This window comes from Asparagus officinalis, chromosome 1 (assembly GCF_001876935.1).
Source record: "Asparagus officinalis chromosome 1, Aspof.V1, whole genome shotgun sequence".
Classification (NCBI taxonomy): domain Eukaryota; kingdom Viridiplantae; phylum Streptophyta; class Magnoliopsida; order Asparagales; family Asparagaceae; genus Asparagus; species Asparagus officinalis.
In genome coordinates this window covers 106,437,131-106,453,022 of record NC_033794.1, presented here as the reverse complement: position 1 = coordinate 106,453,022, position 15,892 = coordinate 106,437,131, and positions in this window count along the sequence as shown.

The window sequence follows — 15,892 nt, the reverse complement described above, 5'->3', positions numbered from 1 at the left end:
TTTTGCAGAGTGGAACCCGAGCGTCGGTGACAAGTGACGGCCGCAGATTAACACTAAAACGCAACGGTTTCGAGGCTAAATTCGAACAGTGAGTTCGAGGAGTGGAGCGGCGAGGGGCGGGGCCCGGAAAGGAGGTGGTGACGTGGAGGCGTGTGGGGGGCACGTACGTGGCTTACGCCTCGGGGATGGAGCTCATGCTTGCTGACGAGTGGAACAACTTTTCCTCAGGTCAGGGCTCAAAGAAAACCGCCGTGTTTAAGATGGTCCCTACATTTACAGCTCAGCACCTCCGGGTAATATGGCTTCTTTTGCTTTTATTAATTATTAATAGAAAGGAGAGAGAGAGAGAGAGAGAGACTAGATTTATCACACGTTTAATCCATACTCATAATTAAGTATATGATTCCCCAAGGAAAATTTACGCTCATATCAATCGGGTTTGAATGCATCAGATGTCGAAACCGATAAAAGCTACCTAAATACATAAAACATGCTACACATCTAAACCAGCTATAAAAAAAAAACACGATATATTCGGATGCAGTAGCTCGAGCAAGGTGCTGGGGAGCAGTATACGCTACAGTTGCTCTACGGCACTATGGCTAAGTGTTCGAGTTCAAGTGGAGGGGGCCCGGTCCTAGCCTGAGGGTAGGTGTACGTAACAGGTACTAGCTATATCAACAAATGTCTCAGTATTTCCTCCAGTTTTTATTTCAAACTTAACAACCGTCTATTTTGATGTAGAGATCGGAGATTGCGCTGCGCAGTTTAAATGTAATTATCGGCATATGCGTTAACAAGAAAGGAGAGGTTATCAAGGGCCCCGCGCATGGCTCCGACTCTTCTTGGTAGCACCGGGGGCGCCGGCGCATTGACGCACAATCGAGTCTGAAATCTCTCATGATTTAGACTCCTCGTTTTGTCGGTGAGCCCCTCACTAGGCGCTGGAACGAAAAGTTCACAAGCTAGTGGTCATAGTATTTGCATGCAAATGCAATGGATGTTGGTTTTCTTGACAAATTTTACAAAGCTAACTATCACTGGCTAACGGGGATCAACAGGAAGCTATATAGGCTGCGTTTGGTAAGAGGATAAATGAGGGTTAAGTGGGTTTGACCTTCCATTAGTCTGCCAAACATAAAAAAGGGGAAGGGTTAACAAACCGCACATGAGCCGGTTAGCCCATTTAACCTGTCATAAAAAGGGACAACTATTTCACGTAAGAAGGTAGAACAAGGCTTGTTCCGCCTTCTCACGCGAGGGTAGGCGGCGGAATTTTTTCATCTCAAGACTTCTTTCCTCCTCAAATCCCCAAAAATGGTCACTCCTTCGATTTTCCTCTTTCTCTACTGAAACCTAAGTCCTCAACCTCCGATTTCCTCGACCTAATGAGATCCCGTTTCATGCCAAGGTCGCCAATTCTATGCACATTGTGGGGTCCCTTACCGTGCCAGTTCATCTCCAGACCTTGCCCAGTGGTGCATTCGCCGTCTCGGTCCCCATTTAGGAGAGAATGAAGAAGGCTTCACCTCAGTTATGGTAAAAAAAAATCTATCCAATTTAATCTCAATTGCTACTATTATCGTCGATTGGTACATTGAGATTGTCTGTTATTCATAATAATTGGTTGCTAATTGTTGTGAGTAATTGAGGAAAATATTACTTGAAATTGGGAAGTAATTTACTTAGTCATAATAATCACTTGCTTGTTATTGGGAATTTTGTGAATCATATTAAAAAAATCTAATTTTGCAATAGCACAAGTTAATGTTGAATTAGTTGGCTCGTAGCTATGGAATTTACTAGTATTGAATCCAAAATGTTGGGGTTACATTGTTGAAAATATTACTAGAAGGGCACACAACTATTAGTAACATTTCATTCAATCTCACTTAAATGGTTATGGAGGCTTCACCTATAAATGTGGAAGCAAATTTCTTTCTATGTTGATTTGAATTCTTTTCTGTGTAAGAGGAAAATAATTGTATTTGTGTTATCTATATTTTCCCCTGCATTTAAATTATTTTGTTAGTTCACTTTGTTTCCTCCTTTGGCTGGGTATGCCTCCCTACAGCAAGTTGACCATTTCTTTTTTCAAACATCCCTTCTTGCAACATTTTCTTACTTCAATGAATTTTAGGTGATTTTAGTTCTTTTGCAACTTCAGTGAGATGAAACTTTTGTCTGGCTGATGTTAGCTAGGTTGTGGTCGTGGTTATATATGCTCAGTACGAACTTTTTTTAGCTCATGTTAATATTTTATTTCAGTCCTAAATATTGATTTGTTTGCAGCTTGTAAAAATAATAGGGTTCTTAGTATACATGAGAAATGTCTAATTTTTTCGTTTTTGATGAGGTAATTATTTATAAATCTTCAATAGAGGTGAAAGTTGTATTTTAAAAATAATAATAATGAGATTAATCTCCTTAATCCCTCTTCATTTGCCAAACACAAAAGACTTAACCCCTTATCTTAACTATCGTATCCAAACGGGTTTAGAATTTTTTAATCGTTCACAATGGATTAACTAAGTTAACCCTTCTCTTTAATCTCTCATCCTTAACCCTTTGCCAAATGGGCCCATAAGGAACAACTTCTATCTGTAGGGTTAGTCGTGGATAGACCCACTATACTATCACACAATCGTTGACAGACAGTTCTATTGGTGCAAATAGACCTCTTGCGTTATTATCCAGGTGCATATACATCCCTCTACGCTATTGCCTGAACTAACAACTTTTATTATTTCCATAAAACGCCTTCTCCTTTTTCCATTACTTGACATTTTTCTCTGCCTTTTCTAAATTTTTTGTTAGTATGACTCATTCTCTCATAAATATCTTGATCCGATACGGATCTTTTTTTATCCGCTTGGCAAGGGTTAAGAGAAAGTTTAAGGGAGTTTAATCTTTACTTAATCCTCCATACAGATTAACTTGGTCAAAGAACTAATAAACTTTTTACGAGAGCTAAAGTTAGTTAACCTCTCATCCAAAAGGGTAAACAAATCCATATGAGGAAGGAGGTAAAGATTTATTCTCCTTGGAGTCATGGAATGAAAATTTAAGGGGGAAACTATTATAATAATTAATTTGGTATATATTAAACAAGTAGCCTCCTTATCCATTCTTTATTTGCCAATCACAAAAAATGCTTGACCCTTCATCTTGATCGACAATCCAAAAGAAATTAAATTGTTTTTTTTAACTCCTCATAAGGAGTTAATTTAATTATTCTCCTTAGACCTCTTCTCCCCTTGTTAAGTAACATCTAGTTTGTAACTTTATTATGAATCAAATTAGTCTATTTCTTAGATAAGTAGGTCCAAGTAGGGGTGAGCAAACGGTCGATCGGTTCGATATTTGGTCAAAATTTGACTAACCGAACCGCATGTTATTCAGAACCGAACCGAACTGCTCCATGTCGGTTCAGTGCGGTTCGGTTAGGTTCAGTTCAGTTTGTTTGATTCTTACTTGGGTATGACACTTTCAAATGTTATAAAAAACTTAAACACGCTTAATTTATTCATTGTACAACTTTTTCTTTTGCTCTGTTCATGACTTATTTAGGTGCTAACTGCAAGGATTTCACAAAAAAAAACACTAATCAAGATGAACAAAAATAAAGAAAGAGTATCAGAAGTAGAACTTGCTGAGAAAACTTGACAATGTTGAGATACTTGACAATTCAGATCCAGAGCATCAAAGAGAATGACTCAATTGCCGAGCTTTCCAACTTATAACAAAGAATGAGTCCCAAGCAATATTTTAGCATCTGAAAGTAGAATACTGAAAGTATTGAGCATAAAACTAAAACTATTTTGAAACTCTTTTTGAATCGTAATAAATAAATAAATGTATAATGTCAATTACCAGTTATAAGTATAACATATGTAGTAGAAGTTCTACTACTTAATGTTGTTTTTTATTAACCTTTGTAATATCATGAGCATGTGCTTTTTTTGCAATGAATCTTTGAACTGGATCTTCTCTGGATAACCTGAAATAGTGCACAAAGAAAGCAATTTTTCACCTGAGAAATATATAAGACTTGGAGATAGTTATGTAAATACAAAATTTTCAAAATAAGATCAAATACTTACCTGAGAACTTAACACAGTCTTGACTGATATATGTAGGACAAACTGCTAGACAGCACAGTACATGTAAATCTTTTGATCATTAAGAAGCAAAAGTAGAATATTTTCATGGTTTTAATTTATCAAAATTAAGATACAGGAAAAAAATGTCATGAAATGCGAGAGTAAATGTGTATTGAAGAACACAAAGCAAACTAAACTCCCAATTGCAAAGAACATAGTTGAAATCACAAGCAACAAACAAATAGAGAACAAAACGTCATCTGTATAAAGCTTTGAATAAACTTGAGTTGTTATCATTATGTAACAGAATACTAAATCCATCTGCTAAAGATGTAGAACATAAAAAAAAACCATAGCACTTTGTATACATTATATAAACATCATGAGGATAAGTGCTTAATTGGCTGTACAGTTGAAACAAACTTTTGCAAGCCACCACAATTGTTATTTACATGTAAATGCAAGAAGCAAATAGTATGTTACTTTTGTAGGCCACCACAAATTTCTGACTTAAGGTAGAAATTACGAACAATTACTACTCACTGTTGTTACATATATGATTTCTCAGGGTCAATTTCATGCATGTGACCATACATTTTTAGACACAGAATTATGTTGGCTATACTTAGCATATATTGAGTAAAAATGGACACAAAGTACTACTAGACCAGTAGACCTGATAATACAACTTCAGCAGCAGATTTACCCAAGCACTGTAAATCAAATGAACTTCACAAAAGCTTGTGAAATCAAATATACATGTGGCTTGCAAATAATCATATACATTAGATAACTAGAAAACCATTTTAAAAAGATAAGAAACATGTTTGACAAGGCTAAAAGTCAGGAAGTCTTATTATAATAATCTATCAGATAATGTCCAAAATCTAATTGAGAATATCTAAACAATGAACTTCACAAAAGCTTGTGAAATCAAATATACATGTGGCTTGCAAATAATCATATACATTAGATAACTAGAAAACCATTTTAAAAAGATAAGAAACATGTTTGACAAGGCTAAAAGTCAGGAAGTCTTATTATAATAATCTATCAGATAATGTCCAAAATCTAATTGAGAATATCTAAACAAAAACAAGTTTAAAATCATTCTTCAAGCTAAAACCAAATAGCACCATTAACAATATGTAACAGTAACTCTCCCTCTTTAGCTTGTTCAATCTGCAAGAACAAAGTTTGATCACAACCAGCTTATTTTTGTATGTAAAACAGAAAAAATTGTTACCTTTGCAATGCTCTTTCATGATTAAGCTCTTACAAATCTGTGATTGTTGGTTCAATTGAAAGCTTACTTGTCTACAATTTATTAACATGTATCAAGTGTTAGACCCTAGAGGGGGGTGATTAGGGTCTTATGCTAATCTAATCTGATTAAATGCCAATTAAAAACTAATTAATACGTTATCCTAGCAAGTATAAAATACAACAAGATATGTGAGCTAGGATAAACAATATGAACAAGGGATATATCCTAGCAATGAGATATTACAAAAATATGAGCAAGGATATATGAACTAACACAAGGGTAAAATAAATAATCTACACAAGTGATAGGGTAATATGATGAGCAATACACAAATGCGATATAAGATATGAAAACAAGAATAAGAACGCCAATGCAATCACAAACAAAACGATATGTTTACGAGGTTCGGTCCCCACGACCTACGTCCCCGCTCCTCACCTCGAGGAGATCTCCACTATCACAACCGGGTTTTCTACGTTCACCCGAACAACGTTTACACCTCACAATACAATCACTATGTAATCACACCTCACACACTAAGTGTTGGTCCTAGCCCGTGTCCTCCTCCTCAAGTGCTCGGTTACAACCTCTCCCTAGGCACGTCAACCGACGCCACTCCTCTTGGATTCGACCCCGTCTCTCACCACACACTTCTCTCGGTGTACAAGTGTATTACAAGTGAATCCTCACAATAAGCACAATATAAATCAAATGATTTGTTCTCTAAACAAGGTGAGAACTCAATTAAGCACAACTCTAAGTCACTAATCTCACAACCCAAAATTATACTATGAATGTAAATACAATAAGCTCAATAGGTTGTGTGTGAACAGAGAGTATCAATAAAACAATTTAAACTCAATATAGAAATCTAGCTTATGGAAATTAAGATCAAAACAATAAATAGCTAGAATTGAGTTTAAGGAAAACTTCTCTATAGATCAAGAGTGAGAGAGAGATGAGTTGAATGCCCAAACACCAAAGGATGATCTCCTCTTTGCTCTTGTGAAATTTGCTTCACAAACTAAAACCCTCAATTGCTTAAAAGCTTTTTAAACCAAACTTAAACAAACATTAAACAAATTTAAACCATTGTTAAACTATTTTAAAACAATCTCTTGTCACTTTGAAAGATGACAGCAATGGGGTATTTATACCCTCTCAAAACTCAGCCAAAAACCCAAACAAAATGACCAAAAAGCTCAAAACAGAAGTTCTGCAACGGCTAGAAAAATAGCCGTTGGTAGACCTGACAACGATTCGGTCGACCGAAAAAATGATTCGGTCGACCGACCCGAAAATCCGGTCGACCGCGAACAACCTTGAAAATCCAGAAAACAAGCGGAGCCATCATCGGCCGACCGGCGCGGTCGACCGATATAGAAATCGAAATTTTGGTCGACCGTACCGGTCGACCGTACCGGTCGACCGACGACTCTATGGAAAACTACTGAGAAATGATCATTTGACTGGTCGACCGTACCGGTCGACCGAAAACTGACATCCCAGAAAAACAAAGCTGATTTTAAAACACTGTTTAAAAATATCAAATAAATTCCAAAAAATATAAAACTTTGGGGAATGATTGTAGACATGATAATAAACATGCTACAATGACTGGTTATCAAAAAGGACTTCCCAAATGAAAAATATCATCATTTTACAAACTAGTCCAAAACATGAAAATATGAGATACTTGAATTTTGATGTTTTGACATAAACCAACTTTTGAAACTTTGTGAAATGTTTTTGTAGACTTAGTAAAACATGTATAAACTGATATTGAAGTCTATAAACTAAGAATACAATATTTTCACAAAATTGCATATTCTATGCAATATATTCAAAACACTAAATATGATTTCATTAAATATAAGCTTGTTAAAGGTGAAATCATATATAGGCATATAAACATGAAACAAAATAGTATTTTCCAATTATTCATTTGTTTCATATATAAACTCGAAAATTATTAAACCAAAAACATATATGTATATATATAACTATATATATACAAAAACCAAAACGTGTATGTGTGTATATGATTGAGCTTAAAGTACTAACACACATAATATAAAACCTAAAGACTTAGTAAAACATGTATAAACTGATATTCAAGTCTACAAACTAAGAATACAATATTTTCACAAAATTGCATATTCTATGCGATGTATTCAAAACACTAAATATGATTTCATTAAATATAAGCTCGTTAAAGATGAAATCATATATATATACATATAAGCATGAAACAAAATAGTATTTTCTAATTCTATGCATTTTTTCATATATAAGCCCGAAAACTATAAAACCAAAAACATATGTATATATATATATATATCTATATATATATATATGAAAACCAACATAATGTGTGTGTATAGATATTGAGCTTAACGTACTTAACACACATAATATAAATTCCTAAACTAAATTACCCAAGCAATCTTGATCTTCAACGAAGCTCTATCTTGGTAATCTTGCGGATGAAGCTTGAACTTGGATCTTGACTTGAATGTGCATTGCTTCACTCCACTATTCCGCCAACCTCCTCTTGATATGAACGTGTAGGCTCAATCCATCCAACCTCCAACTCGTTGTTTGCCTAGAATAAATACGAAAACACAAACACTAGACAAACAACATTAGTTGTAAATTGTTTGTAAATCATCATCAAAACAAGAAGGCCAACATCAAGAACTAAAAAGTTTGGATCTTTTCTCCCTAAAAACATAGAATCAAATTAGGGTTTTCAGTTTATACCTCCACTATCGGTGCGGGTGTCTCCAAAGCAGAAGATGAATATTGAGGAGATGGTTCGGCCATGAAGAATGGATGCTCGGAAGGTACAGATGACGACGATGATGAGTGGATACTTGGGAGGTATAGAAGATCAAAGAATCAGTGACGGCGATGAAGAAAATCTAATTTGGGGGTGATGCGACAACTCAAAGGCGACGTCGGCAAGTTGGAGGTAGTCTACGAGTTGGAGGTAATTGAGGATGATCGAAGTGTGAAGAAGAGAGAGAGGCGAGTTGGGACTTGAGAGAAGAACCTATGGTCTTTGCTTTAGGGATTTAGGGAATCAATTAATCAAATACGGGTATGGGCTAATGGTTATGGGTTAAAGAAAATATGGGCTTAGTGTTGAAGAGGTCGGTTCGGGTGATTCAGGTTGAAAATTTTTTAACCCGATCCGAACCGATCTATAAAGATAATTGACTCGAACTGTTAATTTTCTATCGATTCGGTCGGTTTTTTCGGTCTGGACCGAACCATGCACAACCCTAGGTCCAAGTCCAATCTGGATAGGGTGAATCTAACTGAACATAACCTAATAATTCATTAGATTCCGAATCTATAATAGTTCAATTTAATTTGTTTAAAATTTCACTAGTACTCCCGATGCACGCGATGCGTGCATAAACAGTATTCATTTGTGCAAAAAAAAGGAAGTTCAGCACAAGCTTAATAATTGATATTAACAAAAAGATAAATAGATGTATTAAAAAAAATACTCATGTTGTGTGCGATGCTTGCGTGAACGGTACTCATTTTTGCAAAAAAAAATTGTTTAGCAATAACTTAATAGTTGACATTGACCAATAAAATAAATAGATGTATTAAAAAATTATCAAAGTTTATATGAGTAGACTTCATTTCCATAAACAATAACAAATTATACCAAAATATAGATGGATTTTTTGTTTTTGGTCTATGTTTTCGGGATGTAGGCTGTACATGTACAGTCCTACAAAACTCAAATGTTTCCTAACATTGTCAACCCATTTCTTTAAGCAAAAATAAAGACTATTGAAAAAAAAGTAATAAAAATATAGAAAACACTATAAATTCATCATGTGCATACGATTTGCGAGTGATCTCTGTCTTCATAGAGGAATTTAAAAGATTAAGGAAGTAAAGAGGAAATTGGACCTATGTGTAGGTTGTTAAAATATTACTGCAAATAGCTGGTCGTCATAAAGCACTGATGATGGAAGTTACAATCTGACGATTTTCACAACAACCGATGAAGGTTATTATTCGATGACCTTCACGACAACATACGAGAGTTGTAAATGGACGACTCACATTCCAAAGAGCCAATTGCAATGATCTTTGCAGAGCTTGGAAAAGATATTACAAATTGACGATCTCTTCAAACTAAAACGTGAGGGTCATCCCCGCGTTTTAATTCTAAAATGCGAGGCTCACCTCGCCGTTCAATGCTTCAAATACGGAGCTCATTTCCGTATTTCAAGTTTCAAACGTGGAGCTCGCCTCCGTGTTTCATATGCTGAACGCGAAGGTCGCTTTTAAATGCGAACATCGCGTTTGACCACTTCAAACACGTTTTAAACAGTTCCAAAACTGTTTTGCACGTAACGAGGGCATTAAACCCCAATTATATAGTGATTTAAGGGGTTAGTTACACCATTTAGACCCTATAAATAGTTGTGTTTACAGCTGAAAAAGGGTCGAAAAGTTTTAAGAGCCGTAAGAGCCTTGTGAGCTTTTGTTGTTGGCTTTTGTTGAAACTTTCGCCTTGGCTTTTGAACCATTTTTGGTTGAAGAACTTGGAGATCATCCAGAGGCTTATTTCAATATAAAGAATTGAATTCCTTTCTGAAATTAACTCTTTTACAGAGTTCTCAAACTTGTTAAGAGTTCTAAACTTGCATCACAAGATCTTCCCAACGTTAAATCAAGAGGAATAGATAACGTTCCATGAAGAAAAATGCTCGGATCATCAACATGATACAAGATTCAAACTCCCATCGCCACCAAGAAGAACTCAGTTTTAAACAAAGGGAAGGATCTGTTGTGCGCAGCGAAAATTTCGGCAGAGGTTCTGGTGCACAATAAGAGAGAAAGATCAAAATAAGAATTCACGTCTCACCAAGGAGACAAGAATCTGAAGCGGATATCTCAACCAAGTGAGATATCGGCTCTTCCTCTCATCAGTTCTAGGACTGACCTGTCGAGGGATCCTAAAAACTATTACAATGGCCACAAACTCAAACAACTAATTTTACGTGGTTCGGCAAACTGCCTACGTCCACGGGGCAAGGAGGGGGGAGATCTACTATTAGAGGGAAAATACAATAGGTTTACAATCTCACAAAATAAACCCTCAAACTAACTCTCTAATCTCTCACAAAATCTCTCTCAAAGGGATACACAAATCAAAGAACATCCGTAGAAGGACTTTGCTTTTCTCTCTGAATAGCCGCCAAAGTCTCTGCCGTTGCAATGCACTGTAGCCTCTCCTTTTGCTCCTGCTTTTTCCCAGCGCGCACGAAGTCTGCTGTTCTCTCCCAGGACCCCCACGTTTGCTCCGAACCCTAGGAGCGAATCTCAACTCTATATATATAGATGAGATGTGAATAAATAATCGGGTGGGCTTAGCTAATATCCGCTGGACTTAGCTCTTCATGGAATTGCTTTCACGTGCACTCTTACGCTCGTGGTCCCCACGCTATCTTCTCACACATTTTTTTTTACTAGCTGGCCAATCTCTTCACGAGATTTCGTGGCAGCACATCTCCTCACGCGTCCTCTGGCCCCACACCCCACTCACAACTTCCGTGTTCACAATTCTCCACCTCGGCGAAGTTTCTTCCAAAACTGAGCCGACACCAACGAAACCAAATGTCTCACTTGTTGTGTCCAGTACACCGTGAAACAATTCACGACAACAGACTCAATCCATAACAAGTCGAGAACCCAAATAAGAATGCAAACACTCTCCAAATGTCAGTATCAACTCACCAAATCGATCTCACCCCCATCAAAATCCAAACCCGGCTGCATCATAAAGACTGCCTACATATCCTTAGTCCCCCCAAATGGCCGCGAACGACCTCAATCCAATAGAAGAGTTCGCAACCCTTCTCCAATATCATCAACTCTGCGGCTGATAGCACCTCCAATGGCCTCAAACACCTCCACCTGAGGTGAACCAATGGTCATATCCAAACTGCATCTATCAGCTACACTCGAGTCAAAACCCAACTCATCATCTGCATCCGAATCCAAATGACTTCCACGCTGTGTCACCTCAGCTGGAATCCCAAATGATGCAGTACGATCTGGAGTAATCTTCACCCAATGTGGAGTAGCATCAATCTCCACCCGCTGCGATACCTCTAAGGTCTGTCCAAAACTCTTCACCTGCTGAGAGTCAATCGGCTCCCTCATCGAAGCCTCATACAAAGTGACACTACCAGACCTATCTTCCAATGGAGTTTTACCTCCAATCACAGTAGTTGACAACTCTTTAATAGGATGACCCAAATATGTCGAAGCCTCTGTCCAGAAACTCTTCTGCAAACCATTGCTCGACCACAAACACTGATCCTCCTCCAGCAAGGCACGGTTCTCCAAATTTGCCACCTTATTTAGTTGCCCCAAGATTTCCTTTCCAACGAAGTGTCTCGAAATACCGTGAGCTCGGCTCCAATGCAGAAACAGGTCCATCTTGTACCTCCCACCAGAATGGAGTGCCTTCACCTTTCTGTCTATTACACACTTCTTCAATCTGTTCCTCAACACGAACCTTCAGACCCTCTCCAACCAAAGCTCCAATCGAGATCAAGTTCTTCCTCAAAGAAGGAACATATCTCACATCGTTTAACTCTCTAACAGTCCCGTCAAACATCTTTATGCGAATTCTTCCTATCCCAAGGATCTGGCATGCACGGTTATCAGCCATGTACACCACACCACTATCCACCAGCTTCTCAAAACTGGAGAACCATTCCCTTCTAGGGCACACATGATAGGTCGCACCACTATCCAACATCCATTCAGATTCCTCCGAATAGCTATCTGTAGGACTGATAGAAAGCGAATAAATAGAAGAGTCAGAATTATTACCATCCGATACGATGTTTGCTTCTGATGATGGTTGCTTCCCTTTTCCCTTCTGCTTATTCTTCATCCATTCGTCGAGCTTTGGGCAGTCTTTCTTCCAATGACCAGTCTCCTTGCACCAAGCACACTGATCTTTTCCAATTCTAGACTGTGACTTCCAATTCTTTCGGTTTGGACCCTTCCCTCTTGCGACCAACGCCTCCGCTACCGGCTCAACCGAAGCGTCCTTATCCTTCTTTCGAAGCTGATAATTCACAAGTGCAGCAGTGACCTCACTATACGAAAGTGATGCCTTCCCATTAATCAGAGTAAGAACGAAGGTCTCATATTCCTCGTCGGGCAAGGAACTCAACAACAGCAACGCCTTGTCCTCATCTTCAATCTTGACATCCACATTCGCCAAATCCGCAAGAAGCTTTGTGTAGTGGTTCATGTGATCTCTAATGGAGGTTCCCTTCTTCAACTGGAAACGATAAAGTCTCCTCTTCAAATGCAAACGGTTCTCAACACTCTTTGTCAGATACTTGCTTTTAAGAATCTCCCAAATCTTCTTTGCAGAAGTCTCATTCATCACATCATATTTTAGATCTTGAGTCAAACAAGACCTAATCACACCACACGCCGTTCGATTCATCTTCTTCCAAACCTTCTCTTCAATCTCATCTGGCTTGCCATCTAACTCCAAGGTATCTTCCAAATTCTGCACGTTCAGCGCATCCAAAACCTCGCATCTCCATAATCTAAAATTGTTTGTGCCATTAAATTTTTCCACATCTATCTTCATAGAGTGGATATTCAAACTCTGAATGGTCTTCACGCCAGAAGCACCACCCTCGACACCAAGATCGATAAGAATTCTTGTTTCTCAAAGGGAACAAGAATCTGAAGCCTAATATCTCATCAAAGTGGGATATTAGCTCTTCCTCTTGTCAGCTCTAGGACTGCGCGTCGAGGGATCCTAAAACTATTACAATGGCCACAAACTCAAACAAACCAATTTTACGTGGTTCGGCAAACTGCCTACGTCCACGGGGCAAGGAGGGGGGAGATCTACTATTAGAGGGAGAGAATACAACTAGGGTTTACAATCTCACAATCTAAACCCTCTTACAAACTCTCAGATCCCTCACACAAATACTCTCTCAAAAGGGATACACAAATCAAAGAACATCCGCAGAAGGACTTTGCTTTTCTCTCTGAATAGCCGCCAAAGTCTCTGCCGTTGCAATGCACTGTAGCCGCTCCTTTTGCTCCTGCTTTTTCCCAGCGCGCACGAAGTCTGCTGTTCTCTCCCAGGATCCCCACGTTTGCTCCGAACCCTAGGAGCGAATCTCAACTCTATATATATAGATGAGATGTGAATAAATAATCGGGTGGGCTTAGCTAATATCCGCTGGACTTAGCTCTTCATGGAATTGCTTTCACGTGCACTCTTACGCTCGTGGTCCCCACGCTATCTTCTCACACATTTTTTTTACTAGCTGGCCAATCTCTTCACGAGATTTCGTGGCAGCACATCTCCTCACGTGTCCTCTGGCCCCACACCCCACTCACAACTTCCGTGTTCACAGGATCTCCGTTAATTCATTCTTTTTTTTGTAAATCGGGAAACCGATAAGAGAAGATTGTAATTTCTTTTTCTAAGTTGGTTAGAGAGAGATTACTTTGAGAGATTATATTTATTCTTTTCCTAAGTCAGTTAAGGAGATTAATACAAATTCATTTATTCTTATTTCTTCTTAAAATTTTCCCGTAAACACTAGGTCTTGAAAAAGACTTTGATTTAATCTGGAGGATTGTGGATGTCCGATGTGTATGGCTGATTACTGAAATAATATTATTGATGCTATTAAACTGTAATTAAGCAAAAGTAAATCTTATTTATGAAAAGGTAATATTAAAAAAATTAGAAAACCTTATAATTTAAACGCGTATGTGTGATTTAATTGTAAGAAAATCCTAGATCTGTTTCAACTCATGTTCATGGTATTCATGAAAAAGTAGAGCAAATAATGGACCTTATAATTTAGTAAGTGGGAAAAAATATGAAAAAATAAAGGAGGAAATCAGTAAAGGACCATGAAGATGAAATTAATTGAATCCCTAAGGAATGGGGATATACGACGTGTAGTACTCCTTAGATTTTCGCGCGACAGAGAGTTTAAATGGAGAGGAGGTAGATGAAAGATGGTATTTTGAGGATGGAGTTTGTATATGGAGGCATAGAGGTATTAGATCAATAGAGAGAATTTCTCTAAATTCAATACCTGGGAAGTTGTATGAATGTGGGGTTTGAAGTTGAATTTTGTTGTTTTAAAGTTGGCCCCTTAATATAAATTTGTAAAGAAATGTAAGTTGGAAGGACATCCTTGAATTTTTAGAAATTATGACAAATTAAGAGTATAACACCAAAAACTTGGTCCAAAAGGCAAGCTTCATTTGATAAGTAACTAGCATAATGCACGTGCTTTGCACGTGGTGTCCTATATTAATATTATGAATTTGTTTTGTGAACTACAAAACAAAGATTTGGAATATACTAAAAAATAAAAATTTAAAACTAATTAGAGATACGTAATATCCTCTATTACATATTATTTGTCAATTGCGCCAATTTCAAGCAAAATTTGAATTTGTAGCTCTAATTTTTATTCAAATAGATGAGCTTGCTCTATGATCGCATCGAACAAGACAATTATATTGTACAGTTTTAGGTTATTGTTATCTTAGATCCAACATAAACCTGACATGTACAACCAATGAATTATAAACATTTTATAAAAGAATTATAAATGTTTGAACCACAACATTTTGCATATCGGTTGGAGTACAAATAGAGAAGCTTGACCGATCCTGAACCCTCATAATAACAATCCAATATTCTTTCTTAAAACAATGTGTACCAGACGCTTGATGTCTAGACCTCTCATCTTCTACTCTTGCACTCTTTTCAGAGTTCTTATAAAATCTAAGTCAGTGCAAATGTCTCTTAATCTGTCTAAGCCCTATCGAAACGATAGAGAATGTGAACCACCATCACCCTTTAAAACATTACACTTGATATTGAAAAATCTTATTGTACCCTCAATTGGAAGCCAAGTTGACTTGTTAGTAACATAAAAAAAGTTGCTACCGTTTTTGTTGTGGGTCCATAATTCAACCTTGACAACATAGCACTTGAGATCATTGAGCACTACTCAGAGTACTTCGGATAGAAGCATGGGTCTGTTAGTGGTCAGTGCCCATGAGCTCAAGTACAGTCTTTGTACAACAAAACATTGACATCAATTTTTTAAATGGAGGAAAAGAAATATGTATTTTTCTCAATGGAGTGACATCAAAGTAAAACTACAAATAATAATAAGATGTGATTGTATATATAAGCATATAAAAATTGAGGCTATGGAGGATCATAAGGGTTTCTCTCTCCTCTTCTATTAACTTGATGGAGATTGTATCACATCATTGTGTATGAGAGAATCCTCTCATAGGATATATAATACCCATTATTCTCATAGAGGATATTGCTTTAGTGCACCAAGGAAAAAAGATTTTTGAAGTATGAGAATGACATGATCTAAATCTATCAGTATGTACGTAATTCAATTGAGGAATAATGTTGCTGAAATTATTTGCTAAAATATGT